Below are 20398 nucleotides of genomic sequence, written 5' to 3' on the forward strand. Positions count from 1 at the left end.
TTTCCTCCCCACCAACCCCATCCAAATTATTGTTGCTGTGCATGGACGTGCATGTGAGTGGTCACCTTTTTTAACCACTTTTTCTGTTCATGGGGAACATTACATGGGGAAGCTTGGCTCCTGGCTGGCCTGGTTGCCCTGCTATTGTAAATTTATGTTGCAGTTTCCTATGTTTATCTAACTGCTGCTGTTATTTCACAGCATTCCAGATTGTTCTTTAGGAAATGATCCTCTTTTTAGCATACACAAAATTAAATGCATTTATAACTGCTCTCCATCTTTGTCATGCTGGTATTTATTTTAATTGAGGACTGAAATTATACTGCGTGTTCTGCTTGTATGGCTATCTAGTTTGCTTCCAAAGCTTCCATTTTACTCCTCTTCTCTTTACACCATCAGGACCTTTCTCATTTTCTCTTTCTACACTACCATCACCTTTCTCATTTTCTCTTTCCAAAACACCACTGCTTTACTCCTTTTCTCTTTTCACACCTCCATCACCTTTCTCATTTTCTCTTTCCACACCACCAGCTTCCTCTTCATCTCTTTGCAAAGTTTCTTTTGAAATATGGATTTCATCATCATATTTACAGTCCCTAAACCAACCTGGAGAGCTGTATCATTGTCAGGGCTACTGTGATTATATAACACGAATGGCCAAATCATGCATCAAGGTTCTCTACATTATGCAGAAAAAAACAAACTATGTAGCACATTCTCTGTTACTATTAATTCCAACCATTTCAGCAAGAAACATTTTACTGAAATATGCAAATTGTGGAAAACGAAGGCACAAAATCAGTAAATCTATTAATCTGTTGTAAATGCTACTGCTACAGAATCACATACATCCTCTGACCCTCACCTCTGTCTACTGTTTAATCAAAAGGTAGCCATGATCTGCAAAAAAAAAAAGAATAAACATTCTACTTTCAATCAGTGGACATTGTTATCTACACTTTGAAGAAATTCTTACATCAGGTATTAAATATTGTGTCTGAGAAAAATGTGTATGTGCCAGTTTGCAGCCCAGGCATGTGGGGTTTTGAAATTTCTAAAGCATAAACCTAGCTGACCAATAAAAGAGCACAATAGAAGGATTGGCCTCAGTGAGGGTACATAGGAAGCAGCGGAGACAGGGAACAGGTCGACCTGTGGAAGAGGTGAGAAGTGAGCTTATCTGAGGTACTATTCCTAGAAAAGATGAGCTTGCCGGGGGAGTTAGTGTAGATCCTTTAATGCAAGGGTAATGTGTTTGGATTGTTTCAGCCCCATTGATGATCTGTGCTGCTGGGCGAAGGATGCCTTTCAAGATATTAAGGGTTATCTCCGTGATGCTGTTGAGCAGGAGCTTGCCTCCATATAGGTGGAAATAGACTAGAGCTTCAACTGTTTTTCTGTGGTTTTACATGATAGAAAAGAGAGAGAGAGAGTTGGAATAAGACTGGTCTTTCCTGGACTGGAAACAAGCATCCTGGGACCGGTTTCAGGGTATCACCGTTGATCAGTCAGGCTAGCTTAAATCTGGGGATGAATGTTTGACCTTGTTCAGCATTCTGTCCATCACTTGTTATTTTTCTTTTTACATTTATCGCACCAAGTGAGACGAGTACACCCAGAGGTGTCTCACTTGCTCCCCATGCCACTGGAGTCAAGCTAGCCTGGCTGATGAAGGGTGTTATCCTGAAACCAGTCATAGGATGCTTCTTTCCAGTCCAGGGAGGACCTGGCTTGGCAGTTCGGGCTGGACTGTTCCCCTGGGGAACAGGGTCTAGACTGATTTGCATATAAATGGGTCCAAACTGTAATGGCATTGGTAGCAACAAAACAATGGATTTAGGCACAAATCTCTGTACTGGGGGTGAATGTTTACATTGTTCAGCATTCCGTCCATCACTTGTTCTTTTTGAACTTGTCGCCCCAAGTGGGAAGGGTATACCAAGACATGGGTCCCTTGCTCCCCCATGCCACTGGAGCAAGCTAGCCTGGCTGATGAAGGGTGTTACCCTGAAGCCGGTTCTAGGGTGCTTGTTTCCAGTCCAGGGAGGACCTGGCTTGGAAGTTCGGGCTGGACTGTTCCCATGAGGAACAGAGTGAAGACTGATGTGCATATGGCTGGGTCCAAACTTGAGTGTCATGGTGAGCAAAAGAATGATGGATTAAACCCAGATCTGTGACTGGGGGTGTGTGTGTGCATTGTTCAACACTCCATGCATTATCCTTTTCTGTTGCTAAAGTTGCCCTAAGTGGAAAGGGTATGCCAAGACGTGGGTCCCGTGCTCACTGTGCCACTGGAGTCAAGCTAGCCTGGCTGATGAAGGGTGATACCCTGAAACCGGTCCCAGGATGCTTGTTTCCGGTCCGGGGAGGACCAGGCCTTTGCAGTTCGGGCTGGACTGTCCTCATGAGGAACAGGGTCAAGCCTGATTTGCGGATGACTGGGTCCAAACGAAGGTGGTATGGTGAGCAAAAGAATGATGGATTAAACCCAGATCCGTGACTAGGGGTGAGTGTTTACATTGTTCAGCACTCCGTTCCCCAAACACCCACCAAATCACTGTTATCTTGTAATTTCTACAATGTTAGATAAAGGCTCATTAGGCGCTGAATCCTATTTCAATGTTGGAAGCATAAACGCTGAAGTAGGTGTGCTGGGGGTGCTGCAGCGCTGGCAAATTAACCATCCTGGAGTTGAAATGGAGTTTAAATTGTATTTTTATCTGGTGGCATTTGCTGTGCTTCAAATACGGAGGTCAAATGTCAGGCAATAACTTCTGGCAAATGTCTGTTTATACTTTTAAAAGGGACTGCAAAGCGAGATGATTTTTAAAGTGAACCATGTGGCTATCTTGCAGGAGTTCAGTAGATGCCATTTTTCTAACACATAATTACATTTAAATATCTGTTCATGAAGTGTACACATATTTCAGACTGCATCAGTAGTTCTGGAGTCACCAATGAATCAGATTTTTTGTAAGTGTGATGAAAACGAAGATTTTAGTAGGATCAAAGTAAATCAAGCCACTTATTCCCTAAAACCTGATTTCCACACATTATCATTTGTGCACTTTTTATTAGTAAAAAAATGTCTGAGCAAATTTAATGGCTATTTAAATATTTAAATGGGAAATGTGCTGTATGCAAATGATACTGCGCTATCACCCTTCAGTAATAAATTTGCAACATTGTTCTCCTAGAAGCACCACCAGCTACATACTCCACCGTCACCACGGTCCTGAATACATTTGCTATACTTGCTTTAAATGATACACTTGGATTTGTGTTGTAACACTGATGGCAGCACCCCCATTCTGAACATTGTTCCAGCACCACTCACTGAAAGACAAAAAAGATTGAAGAAAACAATAAAATGCCTTTATCAATGGTTCTTCAAGTGTTACTTGAATGGCACACAGTTGTCAACTTTAGAATCTGGCTGATTTTGTGTTTCCTGTTTCTGAAAAATTTATGTATAATAATTGATCTATGATAGGCATGGTTCTTCTCTCTCCCTCAAGGTGGTGCAGCAACTTGATCTCTCTCCCACTGTGTTCAATGTTTATATCTCAGTTCTGGGTGCCATCTAGTGCTCTCCCTGTCTGTTCTTAGTGCCAGGTAGCAATGCCATAGGACAGATTTCCAAACATTTAATGCAGCACTGCAAAACAACCAAGGTTGCTGAACTGTGTTGTACTGGGAGAGGAAGCAATGCAGAGCTATATTTACTAAATATGGCCTTCTGCTGCTCCCTTATCCTGCCTTGGGGAGGGGAGAAGCAGCCTAGCATCTTACACACAGCTTTACACCACAGTGCAAAGGTGTCTGTGTGATGTCTTGTATATGTTTTACACTAGAATATTCAGTATTTATCTTGTTACATTTGCTGTGCTTCAGAGCCAGAGGTCAAATGTCAGGCTGTCTTCTGCTGCTTATTTTTTTACCTGGGGACTGGTGTTTATGAACTCCTCTTTGTAGTCAGAGAAAGAAAAGTAAAGTGAATTGTGTGACATTCTTCCTAGGATCATGAAGTGAAAAAAGGGCCTTCATGTGCCCCAGCAGTTTTTTCCTAATACACAACTCAAGATATATATCTGTAAATGAAATGTACACATTCAGTAGTTAGAAAAGTACATTTTGTCATTCTTAATTGTGATGGAAGCAAAGATTTTAATAAAATCAAAACAAATCGAGACACTTTACTTAGTGATGCAAAATAATAAATATTCACTGAAACCCGATTTCCACACAGTATACTTTGTGTGGCACATACTTTTATCTGTAAAACTGTGTGTTTGTTCAAATTTAGTGACCTTTTCAATGGAAAGTTTGCTGTCTGTAAATGACAGTGTACTACCACATACTGCTTTAGTTGCAATAAAAAATCAACTGCCTCGTGTGGTTTAAAGCTAAGCGGATCGCAAAAGTTTACAATAACAAAAACTATGTCATGTGCTCTAAAAGGATTGGAAAGTACTGCTTCAGATTTGTATTGTGATGAGTCTAAAAATGTCCTCTCCAAGCACATTGATAAATTTCTTCTTTTTTGCTCATTAAACATTTTCTGCCAACACGTGTTTCTTTCCACAAAGGTTTGTCAAAGGAACCGCATAAGAGGAGGAAATAAGTAACAGCCATGTTTTAAACGTTACTAGGCATTCAAACAATATGCTTACTTCAAAACTATTCAAACTCCATGTATCTAAAACTGTTATATTACATCAGTCATTTTAACCATTGAAAACCAGTAATTCAAAGCAAACCACCATTAATAACAAAAGAAACACGCCTTGATCCACAGTGAGCAGAATGGTGATGAGCCTCTCAGAGAGAACATTGTACATACTTAATGTAAAACAGCAGCACCAAAATCAAATATGTTTTCTTGTTATTAAATGTAATTAATATCTAAAACGTATTCAGCCATGAAACTACGATGCGTGAAAATAGCCACCTATCATGTACATACAAGTAAACTAGAGACCATGAGACATCATCTATCCCATTCTTACTAAAAGACTAGCCCAGCAAAGACACTCAAAACAACCAATAGTACCTAGCTGTTGTCCACATGGAGTCTCATTATACAGTATCTCTGCTGGACCTTTCAAGTAAACAAAAAGTATATCCGGCTACAAAGAAACTCCACATATCCAGGACCTTTACAAGTAAAAGTAAGCAGTCATTAACCTCAATGTTGTGTACATGACCAAGCACAAAATAGCATAAACACCCTCATAAACCACTCACATTTCCATGGAATCCACACATTGTCATTAAGGTTAAGTCTGCTGACCAGAATTGTGTGTTTTCTACAAATAAATACCATTAAGATATCAACAATGTACATCGGCTATTGCAAATTTAACCTATTACTGTGCCCAAGAATGCTTAGCTACAACTCGTAACAGTACACAAGCATACTACAAGCATGCACACCAGTAACATCCTGAATCAACACTATATAGATCAGGTACTAGGACGTGTCTTCGTTAATGTAAATGTGCAATTGTGCGTGTCACAAGGGAATAGTGTATGAGAAAGGCGCAATCTTTGACACACTACGGTCAACACAGTAACTTATTACTACAGCAATCAAAACCTTATACTGTAAAAATTTGATGTCAATAGTTACATGTTATACATTGTCAATAGGTACACGTTATACATTGTTTTGGCATCAATTCACATACAAAGGTGTTCTAGTATATGTGATTAACCACTCCTTGCTTAGTAAGCTGTGGTTTTCAATACAATCATATGCAAATAATATATTGCAAGCACAGTGTTCTCTAACTAAGATGCCTGTTTGCAATATCTCACCAATCAAACTAAATAACACCTGTTACGAGTGATGCTATTCATCATCCATTACACTCTGAAGAATATTTACTAACATTATGGAAAGGGTTTGCATTCCCAAAGTGAGATTAATACTATCATAAAGAGAATTGCGGCAGGGGCAGTGATGCCTTCTACCTGGAAAGGGGGCAGAGGTTGTCCCTGTCTTCAAGAAGGGAAGACAAAGCACTCCAACCAACCACCACTCAATAAGCCGTTTGGATAACCTGCAAAATGTTTTCTGCAAGCAAGTCCTGGACAGACTTTCAATTGGATCAACGAAAAGTATATCCTGTCTGAATTCCAGGCAGGATTTTAATCTAAGACCAGTTCAATTGACCAGGCTTTCCACTTCTTTTTGGTTATGTGGAAGTCTATACACATAGGAGGGACCGAACTTTTTGTAGCATTCATCAATCTTCGTGCTGCTTTCGACCTTGTAACTTTGGAAGAAATTTTTGGAGCTCCTATCTGAGATGGCGATTCCCTGTAATTTGTTAAACATTATTATGCGCCCCCATAAGGAGAATTTTCATGGGTGCAATGTGGCATAAAAGGGTGTGCTTCAGGGCTATGTTTTGGCTCCTACGATTTTCCTCCTTTGTATCAACAATTGTGTCAAGTTTTTGACTAATAGTGTTAGTGATTTCTCTACTGTGAGAAAGGACTTCTTTCTGACATGGTTAGCCCCAACTTTGTGCCTGGTAATTGATGTGGTTTCAAAGTTGTTAGTGCCCAGGGCCCCTGATAACCAGGTACCCTGGGTCAGATCTATTTCCCAAACTTTTGTGATGCATTAGCACAATTGAAAAAACCTTTAGGTGCCACTATAAGTCCCTAGTGAATGGTACTAAGGTGCCCAGGGCATGAGGTACTAAGGTTAGGTCACAAGGGCAGCAGCACAGATTGTGCCACCCTCAAGGACCAGGTATCTAAGTGCACCCAGCAATGCCATTGCAGGTGGAGTGTCCTGGTGCAATCCTTAAATGCAAAACTGACATGGCACACAGCCTGTGTACCCTGTCCATTACACACTGCATGGAATATAGGTAAGTCACCCCTCTGACAGGCATTCCAGCCCTAAGGCAGGATGGACTATGCTGCATGTATGGGCATCGATGCATGAGCAATATGCCCCTATTGTGTCCCTGCCAAACCTGGGATATAGTAAGCGAACATGCATGTGTTGGACACAGGTAAGTACAAGTTTCACAGCTACATGATGGCCACTCTGCACCCTGGGTTGTTTGGTATCAAACAACTCAGGATGATCAATCCAAACTGGTACCAGTATTGGATTTATTGCAAAATGTACCCGGGGCCACTTTAGAGGTGCCCCCTCCAGAAGCTAACTACCGTGGCATGGGTGCTGACCAGTCACAACCATCCTGCCACCACCAGACAAGATTCTGGAACCATGGGGTGAGAGCCTGTGCTCTCTGGGTTCAGAAAACAACCACCCTTCCTGGACAGAGGTGTTACACCTCCTCCCCCAAGAATGTGCACAGCCCTGCCCATGAGCTTCAAAGGGCTTATCCCTCTTGAAACTCAACCGCCAGCCCTGCTGCTAGCTCAGATGGCCATCTGTTAGAAATGGGGTTTCTGGTTGGCTAGGGTATGCACCTCAGCCAGGCAGAACCTACCCACTCTAGTCAGGGCAAGGGAGTTACACGTCCAAGATAAACCCTGCTCACCCCCTTCGTAGCTTGGCACGAGTAGTCAGGCCTATCCCAGAGGCAATGTGTAAAGCGTTTGCACAACACACACAACACACGTGACACAAAATGTACACCACAAAGTAAACACAACATTGAGCTATGTAAAAATAATCTGTATTGCACAAAACATAATTAGACCAACATTATACGTAAGTAATACCCTGCTACCTTAGCAGTTGTCAGAATGTTACACAAGTTACTAATACTCTGCAAGAATATGCAGTTGTCACATTAGAACCCGTAACTACTCAGGATTCGGCAACACAAGCAGTAGTCAGGAATTACAATAAGAGTAATATGCACTTGTCATGAATAACCTAAATACCCATAAAAGGAACATTAGAGAATATCTCACAAGTCATATAAATACATATCAGCTAGACATGCCCATAAAAGGAACATTAGCACATGTATGCAAGGTCATGAAAACATATATCCCTAATGCCCGTAGCAAGAACACTGGAAAAATATGTAGGCCAAGAGAGTACCTGTTTCTAGGAAAAATGGCACTCCTAAGGCCTGGGAGGAGTATGGGGGCCCCCGGCGCTCCTATGCGCGGACAGCGGGGGCCTCGCAGGTCTCTGGGAGAGAGGGGTGGTCTGCACCCTCTCTATCATGAAAAGAACGGGCCCCTCCGGAGACCACGATCCTTGGAGGGCCTCCCTGGCCTCTAAAGGCCCTCTCCGAAGGTGGGGGCCCAAAGCGCCAAAGATTAGAGCAGTAGAGGAGATCGCGCCCCTAGCGCAGTGACCGGGGGAAAGGGGACTCCCCTTCTCCCCCTCCGTCCTGCTTACAGGGAGGCAGCCGCTCTTGTCCGCGGTGCGGCTGCCACCAAGGTAGTGAAGGAAGCAGGGGCCTCCATTGAGGCTCTTCACCCGCTTCCGAAGGTGGCCGCACCCGGTCCTGTGCACAACCCGCTTTTCTGCCTTCCCTCGTCCGCGAGGGAGGCAGTGTGGAGACAATTTGTGCCCCGGGGACGCTCCGAAAAGCGCGCGTTACCCGGGGACACGATAGGAGCGTGCTAGCTCCTTTCTTCACTTTTGGAAGTGCCCTGGGGGCACTAGAGTCAGTGCGATCCTCACGCTAAAGACAAAATGCAGCGCCCGGGTTGCAGCGGTGATTTTTAGGGCAATTCAAAAACAGCGCGCTTAGGAAATCGCTAGGGCTCGTTTCTAAGCCCGGGCTGCGGCGGTGATCCAAACAGAGAAGAGGCGCCGTGGAGAGCGCGAGGGGCACTTTGAGGCTCCCGGGCTGCGGCGGTGATCTTGGGGCTTCAAGGGGTGCTTTTTCAAAGCACCAGGGCCAAGTCTGCAGGGATCATGGCAGGGGTCAGGGGCACAGCACCCTGCCCCTGGGAACAGCAAGAAAACAAGGAAAAGCACAGGGCTGGTGGGCCCAGCTACAGGCCAGCACAAGGGGTGCAGATGGTTGCAGTTCCTCCTAGTGACCAGGAAGGTCACAGGTCAGCACAGCAGCAGCAGTCCAAGGTGGTTTCCTGGTGAGTCCATTCATCAGCGTTCTGTGTCCAGTTTCAAGTTCCAAGAATGTTCAAATTGTGGAGAAAATTCCTCTGTACTAATACTGGGTTTACAGTGTGTCTTACAATGGTAGGGAGAGGAGGCTCCAGCCAGTTACAACTGGTTCTGGGAGTGCCCCCTCTCTCCTTTCAGCACAGGCTCCCAACATCAGTGGGGGGTTAACGACCCTATTGTGTGAGGCCAGGGCACAGCCTTTACAAATGCAGGTGTGCCCCTCCTCTCCCTTCTCTCAGCCCAGGAAGGCTTTACAATATGTAGATGCACCTCTGTGACACCTCCACTCTCCTGTGTTCAGGCTGTCTGAGAAGTATGCACAAAGCCCCAACTGTCAGTCTGCCCAGACGTGGATTGGAGGCAAGCTGCAAAACACCAAAGTCATAAGCACAGATAAATGCTCACTTTCTAGAAGTGGCTTTCCTGTAGTAGTAATAAAAAATACACCTACACCAGTAAGCAGCATTTCTCACCACTATCATAACCATACCAAACATGCCTACGCTACCCCTCATAAATCAGACAATACCCCTTACAAATAAAGCAGGGCATTTCCAATGCAATCCTATGAGGAGGCAGCACTCACAGTAGTTAGACAACAGGTTAGGCTGTTTGTCACTACCAGGACAGGCCACGCAACATGGCACATGTCCTGCCTTCTACATACATGGCACCCTGCCCAAAGGGCTAGCTTAGGCGTACCTTAGGGGTTACTTACATGTAGCAAAAGGGGAGTTCTGGGCCTGGCAAGTAAAGTTAGATGCCAGGTCCCTGTGGCAGGAAACTGCGCACACAGGCTCTGCGCTAGCAGACCTTAGATAGGTTTGACAGGCTACTTTAGTGGGTGGCACAAGCAGCACTGCAGGCCCACTAGTAGCATTTAATTTACAGGCCCTGGGTATAGGGATACCACTTTATAAGGGACTTATAGGTAAATTAAATATGCCAATTAGGTATAATCCAATCATACCAAATTTGTAAGGAAGAGCACATGCACTTTAGCACTGGTTGGCATTGGAAAACGTGCTCAGAGTCAAAACGTCAGCCAACAAAGGTCAGAAAAATAAGAAGGCAAAAAGCAAAAAGTCTGGGGAATGACCCTGTAAAAGGGCCAGGTCCAACACCATCCCCTTGCAAATCCCCACTTTTGGTGGGAGTAACGGTGTGACAATGCACAAAGGACAGGAGGAGTACCCCCTGACTCTTGCACCACCCCTAAGGTGTTGCACACAAGGTGACCTCTCTATTTCATTTTCCTCCATCTTGCATGGAGGAAAATGGACTATCAGGGATAGGGAAGTGACCTACTCCCACAGGAAGTGGTCACATAGTGGGAGTAGCCACCCTAGGGTAGATGAACCATTGGTCACTTTTAGGTACTCCCCTAAACGCCCACTAAATGCAGTATTTAGTGGGCACCCCCTAGACCTGCAGATCAAATTCCAAGGACACCAGACGACGAGCAGCAAAGAAGACCCAAGGCTTGAGAATTGTATTCTTGCTCCACAAAGAAAACGCTCCAAAGGCGGCCTGCTGCACCCAGGACCCAACAATGGAAGATGAGGGGTTACTCAGACATCGAACAGACTCTAAAAAACCTACGAAGGCCTTCACTCTTCTGCAAATCACCAAATATCCCCCTCCACAGTAAAGGAATCACTCTTTTACATCAAAGACCCAAAGACCAGTGAAGTCCAGTTCACTGACCGGCTGTTGACCAAGGAACCAGGCGCTGCAGCTGGAACACATTACACCCACTGGAGTCAGAAGACAAACCCTGTAAGTGTGCCAAGTTTGATGGCATCACACCCTCCGGTGGCTGAATCGTGCAATAGCCCAGGGTAGTGGTCACTCAAATTCAGACACCTAGCAGAAAAGTTCACACCAGACTCCAAAAGGAGCAGGAGCAATTCCCAGTCAAGGGACTTCAGAAACCACCAGAGTGGCCCTGCTGACTTGCAAGCGACCCACAAAGTGACCTTTCTCCTGCTTCCAGGGGCAACTTTGTGCACAGCGCTTAGCTCATCTATCTACTCTGCACCCAGTCTCCCTGGGCCCTGCATTTGAGAACCATCTGTTCTCCAAGGGTCCCCCACCCCTTGCAGCCTCTACGATCCAAGAGGACCCACCAGACTCACCTTGAAGTCCACCTGTGCATTGCTTTTCCAAGTGGTCCCTCACAGTGGTCCCGCATCAGCTCCAAGAACTTTTCAGCAGCTTTTCCCACCAAAACCGGTAACTGCCCAAACTCCGGCTGGCCCATAGGACTTCTTGATGACCTCGAACTAAGAACAAAAGGAGACATCGTTAAACGTTTTCCCTGATTTTATATGCTTTTTAAAATGTTCCCCCATTGATTCCTATGGTGCATAATTCTGCACAAAAAGACTATTTTTGATAAATTGTGAAATATCATAACTTAAAAAGTACTTACCCAATTTTGGTGATATTGGTCTAAAACATGTCATACAAATCTGAAGTACATTTGTAAATTGGTCTCGAGTTATTCCTATGAGTATGTGTCTTTCTTTATTGATACTGTGAGTACAACAAATGCTTTGCACCTCTCCAAGATTGGCCTAACTGGTCAACCAAGCTACCATAAAATTAAGAGCATTAGGTGGTCTAGTTTTTACCTCTGTAAACCAATGTGTCCCTGCACAGTGTGCCTGGTTTTGCACACTACATAGTGAGCCAGTCTCCTACATCCACTCTTGCAGGATAGAATATTTTGTCTCTTTGTTTTGCCAATGATACCCTAAAACTAGGGTGAGTCTTCAAAATATTGTGAACAATTTTAATATGTTTTGTTCTGAGCACAGTCTTTAAATTCGTTTTTCAAAAACAAAGCACATGACTTATTCCAGGGAGAAAAGGGTGAAGGGTACTGTAAATCTTGGAAAGGGTTAGGGACTACGATTAATTAGGGATTTGTCTGGTGGACTCAGGCTCTTGGGCCCCGCAGATCCTCAAAAGCTTGCATCTGTTAAATCATAGAGCAGGGACAACCCTCATGTTTGCTGAAAAAAAGGTCTCATGGTTCCCAATTGTTCCCGCAATCAAGATCTACAAGATCCAAGTAAGGGAATCAGCACTGTAAGGTTCTGAATTATGGCGATATTGCCACCTGGGTACTTTGGGTACTAGTGAAAACTTTATCAGAGCTCATACAGGTCTATGGATGCCTCTGGTGCCTCTGACACTGGACTTTCATCTTAACTCTGTCTCTGAGCTGGTTGTCCTAAGGCCGCTACTCTACTGGGTGTGCATTTGGGCCACTAAAGCACTACGTCCCTAAGGATAAGGCCTCATTGATATCATCAAACTACAATGTTCCAAGAAGATCAAGTGGCTGGCCTACGTTAAATTTTAATAAAAACACTGTATGAGCTAGCCAACTTCTAGGAAGACCCTTCATCTATCCCTGCCGCTGTGGGTGCCAAGGTCAAATCTAGATATTAGGAGTGAATTGCTGCCCAACATGAATTATCTAGCCATACAGAGAGCCTTACAAGATGTTTTAATTGCATAAATCTGTGCCTAAGACAGAGAGAGTTCTGAAATACATCTGACCTATGCATGCTTGTTTACTGTCTTTATAATTTAGATATGAGATTCTCCAAATTGCTGTTTATGTTTCATCGTGGGACTTTGAAAAGCCCAGGTTCACTTGGAGTCAAGTAAGTAGTTTTCTGCACGAAACTGAGGGGCATCTGTTTTGTTTGTTGTCCTAAATGCACCAAACCTAGAGCCCGGTGGGTTAACCCCCTATGTTGGCTTTTGGACTAAGCTAATCCAATACATGCCCTTAGGATCCGCAAAAGTGATTCTTCAACTGTGATTGTTGTGGCTGTATTTACATTTCTCATGTGGCCTTGCTTATAAGGTACAATCTGTTAGCTTGAATTTTTAAATTTTATGTGCGCTGTGACCACTTATGAAAGTCTTTTAACATATAAAGCCGGAACCTTTGGGTTTAATTAATTTGTTTTGATTAATTATTTGGTTTTGATGATGTATTTGTGCTCCTTGTCTTATGCTTTGATGATGAAATGTATATTTGGATCAGTCAATAAACTGGAACTTTATGTAAACTAGTGCAAAATGTTTATTTGAAATATATTTTTGCACTGTGAAGTTGCTGAAAGTAACTCAAATTAGCACCATGCTCTGCTTTGCATTACTTTGCGTCAGAAGGGCATGCCGTGGCTGTGTGTTCCTATGCAACCACCCATTGTTTTTGACACAAAGCCCTATCTACTAACAGTAGTAAACAGGATTCTGCGCCACAAAATAATGCCTTCTTGAGATGTGCGTTAACCTGGGGAAATGCTGTTATTTCTTCACGCTTTCCCACCCTGGGGGTGTGCTTCACTGTACAGCACACATCCAAAGTGGAAAAGGTTTGCAAGTTTGTCTAGGCTTCTGCAAAATACTTGGTCTTTTCCTTACCAATTTGGTGGTGTGCATATACTGAGGGATTGTATGCCAATGACCATTAAGCACTTTATCCTCGGTATGTCACTGCTATATGCCTTGATAAGTTGTATAATTTCTGATCTACCTTTACTGGTTTTCTGCCCAGAGCATAAATGTTTGTCTTTTTAAGTGTGCTAATTCTGCTGTTGGTGTTATGAATTCAGTTAGAATATTATTCTCTTGCAAGGAGTATCTTCTGCATACCCATAATGTTTTCTACAAATTCCTTCATGGCTAAAGTTTTTCCTCACCCTGGCCATTTCCCTGAAATTGCTTTTATTTAAGGTTTGGGATGGCAACTAGATGCATGTAAGCCAGCTTTGCATGAGACTCGTTCCTCAAAATTCTACTTTTTATTCTACCTTGCTGATAATGTAACTCCACATCCAAAAAGGATAACCAATCACAATGATAGACAACACTGAAATGTATACTGTTCATGCTCTGATTCAGGTACCCATGACAACTCAATGGTTCTTCTTCATGTTCTGTCCAGATCATGAGAACTTCACCAGTGTACCTACCCCAATAGTTTTATCTGTCCACTCAAAAGCTGAAGACCCCAAACATGCATCCTCTCAAACCACCCCATAAAGGCGTTAGTGTAGGGAGGTGCAAATTTTGAATTTAAGTAGAGTCCTGTTATTGTGTGCACTATGTATCTTCATGGTGAAATGCACTGTTTTGCAACCTGCGTACTACCATATTCAAAACCACGTCATTCTGTTCATATGATGTTCATAATAATCTTTCAGGTTTTGATTCAAAAAGCAATTATGAGGCAACAGATCCCAGTTCTCTTCTATACCTATATATTGATCTGACTTCCAGTGTTACAAACAATATCTGGTCCTCCCACAAGACTTCACTCAAGATATTAAGGATATGTTGAATATCCTTAATATAAGGTGTTAAGCAAGGTTGTCTTTTACATGTTTACATGTTAAACTTTCCCCTTTTTTCAAAACATTAATCCATTAACTTTAGTTACAATTTGAGGAGCAGGGCAACTGGTCAGATTAATACAATTACTGTTAAAGTGATGGAATCAGGAAGACTGTGCAAACAGAATGCATAAGTGTAATTTCTCCCCCGACTGATGTGAAATCATGCATGTTTATGGTAATAAAGTCACCTTACTGAGCAATAGACTGGAAAACCAAAATATTGAAAGGTCTTCTTAGTGACTCTCTAGCCCTAAGAAAACAGTCAGCAGCAGCACATGAGTTACACACTCTCCCCTTTGTTGTCATTCCTCCAGGACCACAGGATAGTGATTTGCCTGCAGCAAATTGATTGTGAAGCAGTGGCAAGATTCTCTTTAGCGTTTGCTGGTGGTGAAGAGGTGCCTCTACAGGATCAGAGATGCTTATCAGGACCAATGACTTTCCATTGGAAGAAACAGACATGTGAGGCTGGTCAGCCCTCTTTGCAGCCATTTATGTGGAAATATTTACCAGAGCTCAAATGAAACTATGACAGAAAAAGATATGGTTGCTGAGAAAGGACATAGCCTAAAGGGCTCAGTTGAATCTTCACTGTGCACCTCAAGCGTTATGGGCCAATGTTCTTCTATGATAAAAGGATGGGCTTGGTGATTCAGTAGATTAGTGCGTGCACTTGAAGAATTTGTTTTTTATCTTGCTTGAGGCCGCCAGCTCCCATCAAGTCCTATGGTATCTAACACACATTTGTGCTAAGGGATGGCAATCTCTATTTCAAAATGTCCCATTATTTGGATTTTCTGGACATTCCTTTGTAGCTGTGATGCCAGCTCAAGAATCTGTTGAAGAAAGAGATTCTTTGCGACAGTGAAAAGAACCATTGTCGTACATTCTAACTCCCTGCCTTGCCCTGTTCATGTTGCCTCTTCTCCATGTTATTGATAACGTCAGAGCACTAAACGTATTTGTAAAATCATTAGCAACGTCTATAGCAAAAAGAACAAACACAAATTACAGTGACCTTGGACAATGTACAGTGTTTCTTGCATCGTAAATGGTAATTCTCCTCCACCTTTTGCTGTTTGTGACTCTTGTTGATTTGGGGACAGTGAGCTAGTATTTGAAAACTGATGCTTGCAGAGTCAAGGGAACTATATAATAAGAATTTGTTCAAACCTTTTTGGAGCGATGTACGCCATGGATGTCCTGAGTGATGGAGATACGCAATTCCAGATTCTTGCTGTAGCATTTGAGGACTGCCTGAAAGATTTTTGTTTATTTGATTTTAGGACTTCAAGAGTGTACATCCCTTTGTATGTTGCATTTTACAGGACATTTCATGTCTGTGCTAAGTACGATACAGAGTTGTTATGTAGGGCTATGTGGGTGGTGCATGAGGTTCTTGGTATGCGCGGTCTGTCCATAGGTAGCCAGAATAGTAATTTTATAAAAGGTGAGATGTAAGCTGTCTTTTTAATGTGAGAAGAGCTTCTTCCACAGAGTTCAGGACTGGTAAAAGTGGTATAATGCTAGAGTTGTAAAGGTCTGTGTGTAGTGCAATTTCATATTCTTATCAGAGTAGGAAACATGGGCTGTGCCAAGGTCAGACTGTCTAGCATGGAGACCAAGGATTTTAGGTAGTGTGAGGTAAGTAGCTGCTGTTGAGCATTCCTTGCGTGTTTGCTTATGTGTCAATTATTCGAAAGTGTGTGATCTAGCATAAAACCAGATATTGTGTTTTTCTTATAAGCATATGCTTGTTTTCTACTGGATTTAAGTCAAAGATCATTTTTTGTGCAAGAATGATGTTGTCATCTGGTGTAAAGAGTAGGCTTTAGTTTTAGGACATGACTGGAAAGCCATGACTGATTCCACTACTTAGTGTTTTTTAGCGTTTCTCTCTTGTCCAGATTTTATTTCTATGTACAACTGTCATCAGCATACTTAGATGTAGTTCTCTCATTTTTTTCACCTAGTGTGAGAACATTTTTGCAATACTTTTCTTTTGTCTTTTTTTCGTCAATATTGGTTCAGGATTCTGCATTTACTTATGGGACGTATTGGTTGTTTTCTAAATTCAAAAGATGTCTGACAAAGAATCTGTTAGTGGTCATGCCAGTCCACAAATATGGGGTCGGACCTTCTTGGTGATTGTGGTCCAATGTGGTGCCTTTGATAGATTATTGTGTGAGTTTGTTATCTTCCAAGAATGGCATGAGTGTTTGCTACATCGTAAGAGGAGCTGTCACTCCTATGGATATTGAAGTCTCCTACAAGAGTATTGTTGACAACAATCCGGTTCTTTGTAAGAGTACCTGTTCTACTTTCCCTGTCTTTTCTAAGGATTGAATATTTCTCATGCAGTATGAGATCAATTAGTTGTTAGGATTGGCTGGTATGCCATATTATGTTGAGGATCATCATGCCTAGTCTGCCGAGCATTAAGGTGGCTCATTTGATTTTTGTGTACTTGATTCTGCAGTATATGTTGTTGTCTTTGCAGGTTGAGTCTTTATTTGGGCAACATTTTTAGATTCTGTGTTGTATCTTTGTCCGGGTTTGTTCTGATCTGCAGTACAGTAAGGACGTGGAACTCCGCAAGATTTTATTTTATTTGCATAAGGTTATTGAAGGTGATGTTCTTGATACTGCATTTCTGCTTAGCACAGAGTCTGTTGTACTGAACGTAATAATTGGATCACATAAACTGCATGTTGAAGTAATTGTGAGGGCTTTGGAAGTATTGGTAATGTCGGTCATAAGGCTGGGCGGATTTTGTGACTCTTTGATCATTCTTGGCTTGCCTAGAATTTGCTCTGGGAGTGTGTTAGTTGGTGATTTGTAAGGTTGTGCATATAATTTTCTTGTATCTCAATTTTTTCAAGTTGTCTTTGGAAGTCTTTGTTTTGAGGAGTCATAAGAGGTGCACTTGTAGTAGTTGGAACCTCCTTTTATATTTTTAAGAGCAAGAGAAGTTGGTACCGTTCTTATCTTTATCTTGGCTCCATTTAGCTCCATTGTCTGTACTTCAAATAGTGTCCGATTGGAGATTTGAAAAGACATCTAGATATATGCATTCCAGTGAAAAACGCTTTGCGTTGCTTTGCTTCCTGTCCCGCTCTTTCTGACAAAGCGGTAGTCTTTAGCAGTGCATGTAACAATGTGCTTATTTTTCCCACTGACTTCAAGAGTAGACTGTCAGTTTCCGCACACTAAAGCCTTAGTAAATCTGGGCTAGAGTTTTGCAATGTGTTCCTGATATGGCAGTAGGAGTTTGAGTAGGGTCTCAAACAGCTATTAATCAATACATCTACTGAAGTAGTGGGTTGTGCGCCTTGATAGGTTTACGACAGTAATCGGTTCAGTGGCCATGCGCTATAATGCAGGAGGTGGCTACAAACAGTCTCAAGTCTTCTATAGGTAAAAATAGAATGTCCCTTTTTAATCTAAGACACAAAGCTATCATTTTACGAACATAAATACAGACATGTCTGGGAACTTCGGTATTCATTTTCTTGAAGGTCGCCATTTCAGCAGTTCTTAATTTACATTTGACATTCAGGCATGCGTCATGTTAGTTAATCAGGGAAGTTGATGTATCTTTGTTTAATAACATGAATTTGTGTTTGCCCTTTATTGCTGTAGTGGGGTTGTGTTAGCTACATTTCAAGGTGATTTTCTCCATATTGCAGATTTGTTGGTTTGGATGCACATCAGAACTCATGTTGCGTGATGAATGTTCCTGAAGCCGCAGCATATGTTGTTTTCCCCGAGGCCAAGTCATAGACACTTAATCTAATGCACTTATCGCCGCATCCTTCTTGACGACCGCAGGCAGGATAGAGACAAATTACACGGATTTTTGCAGGGATTAAAAACCTACAGCAGTAAGAAAGGCAACAGATGCATGCGTATGCTAAGAACAATTCAGAAAAGTAAATAACTTTATCCGTGTGTAGCGCTTCATGCCACACTCTTGTCATTTATAAGAACTGTAAATAGAAAATGTTGCTATTTCTCAGTTTATGGTCGTCAATGTACTAACCAATTGAAAGATGAAACGCTGAATGAGTCTTGCAGTTTTTTTTTTTTTAACTTCAGACCTTCAGATTACCTTCTGTTCCAGAGGCAAGCTTTGAACACACTAACCCGTCCTGCCCGCTTTACATGTGTATTCTACAAATATAAGTGTGTGTTATTTTACATAATACATGCCTCACATCACGGCTGGACTTTCTGATCGGGCATTGGCCGAAGGGCTGGTCTGAACGGTCAATGTGCAGGCCGTTTTTTTTACTGATTGTGGGCCTGTTTTATGGTCATTTGGATCGGATTTAGTAGTAGATTTCCCTGATATTTACACAGCCATTGCATGTAGCAAACTCAAATCTATGTATTCTTTCACATTTTGCAAAACACGTCTGCAGCATGTCCTTACAAGTTCAAATCTGCCCTGCTCAAGATTAGCATCTGAGGACCTGCTCTCCACTGGATCTCCTCTTCCTAATGGAAAGAACACAAGCTGTGAGCCTGGCACCTTACTCCTTGAAAGCTCGTAAACTCATCTGTGGACTGCCTCAAGGTTCACTTCTCAGCCCCACCATCATCAACACATACATGATCCATCTGTGGACTGCCTCAAGGTTCACTTCTCAGCCCCACCATCATCAACACATACATGATCCCTCTGGCCAATGTCAACCATGAACACAACATCAACATCCTCTCCTACACAGATGACACAAAACTCATACTCTATCTCTCGGGCAAAACCCCCACACAAGAAACAAGTTCACCGCCTACATGATCAAAGTCGCTAACTGAATGAAAGGCAACTGTCTCAAGCTCATCATCAGCAGGACAGAAGTAATGATTTTCAGCAAGAACACCTCCCCACAGCACTTCAACTGGTGGCCGCCTGTACACAGGCCCACATCCATACCCAGAATCCACCCTAGCAACCTTCAAATAGCCATCAAAGGAAAACTTGACATGACTGCACAAGTCAACACGTCACAGAATCCTGCTTCCACACCCTGAAGATGCTGAGGAAGATCTTCAAATGGCTTCCAAGCAAACTAGAGAAACTACACCAGGTGCCTTAGTTAACTATCAAGTTGGACTACAGAAATACCCTGTATTCTGGGATCATCATGCAACTCACTAGAGGTCTTCAAACCACCCAGAACTCAGCAGCCACATTCATTCTTAACCTCCCACACAGACCTCACTTCACACCACCCTCAAGGAACTACACTAGCTCCTAATACACAAACATGCTCAATTCATATTCCTCACACACACATTCCAGGTACTACAAAACCCAGGACCCACCTACCTACAGTCTCAACTCCTTCCACCAACCAAACAGACACCTCCACTCTGCAGGATTCCTACTCATACACATCCCATGCATACACAGAACAAGATCAGGAGGACAACCAATCTATTACATTGCTCCTAATGCTTGGAAAAACCTCACACTACATATCAGAGCCTCCTACTCTCTTCTTGAATTCCACAAGAAGTTGAAGACTTGCTTTTCAATTCACCAACCTACCATAGGCAGGGCTAGGCACACTCATATGCTCAACGCAAGGGTAACCTTGCAGGTGACAGCGTGCTTTACAAATACACATATAATAAGTTTGCAAACCTAGCCCACTTTTTAACTATCTGATTCACTAATGGGGGACTACTTTTATTTTGGTACCCAGACCTATTTTTGGTCCCAGTCCTACCCCATCTATCGTATGTTCACACAAGCTCATTTGGCTTGCAATTAAAAGAAACTTTGGGAGAGCCAATCAGTCTGGTTGTGTAGTGACAATGCAAAAACAGACATGGAGAAATAATGTTTTCATTTGATAGAACGCTTAAAGTCTGA

General features: G+C 42.7%; 1 protein-coding gene across 2 annotated transcripts in view; it reads left to right on the forward strand.

Moving 5' to 3' along the window:
- The window catches only part of ENOX1 (ecto-NOX disulfide-thiol exchanger 1), a 2146160-nt gene that overhangs the window by 661807 nt on the left and 1463955 nt on the right, over positions 1-20398 (forward strand). The window contains exon 4 of one of the 2 annotated variants that reach the window (XM_069205418.1): positions 12696-12768. The exons of the other annotated variant lie outside the window; for it this stretch is intronic. The gene's annotated coding sequence lies outside the window, so the exon portion shown is untranslated. The remainder of the gene's footprint in view (positions 1-12695; positions 12769-20398) is intronic. 2 annotated transcript variants of the gene reach the window in all.

This window comes from Pleurodeles waltl, chromosome 8 (genome assembly GCF_031143425.1).
Source record: "Pleurodeles waltl isolate 20211129_DDA chromosome 8, aPleWal1.hap1.20221129, whole genome shotgun sequence".
Lineage (NCBI taxonomy): Eukaryota > Metazoa > Chordata > Amphibia > Caudata > Salamandridae > Pleurodeles > Pleurodeles waltl.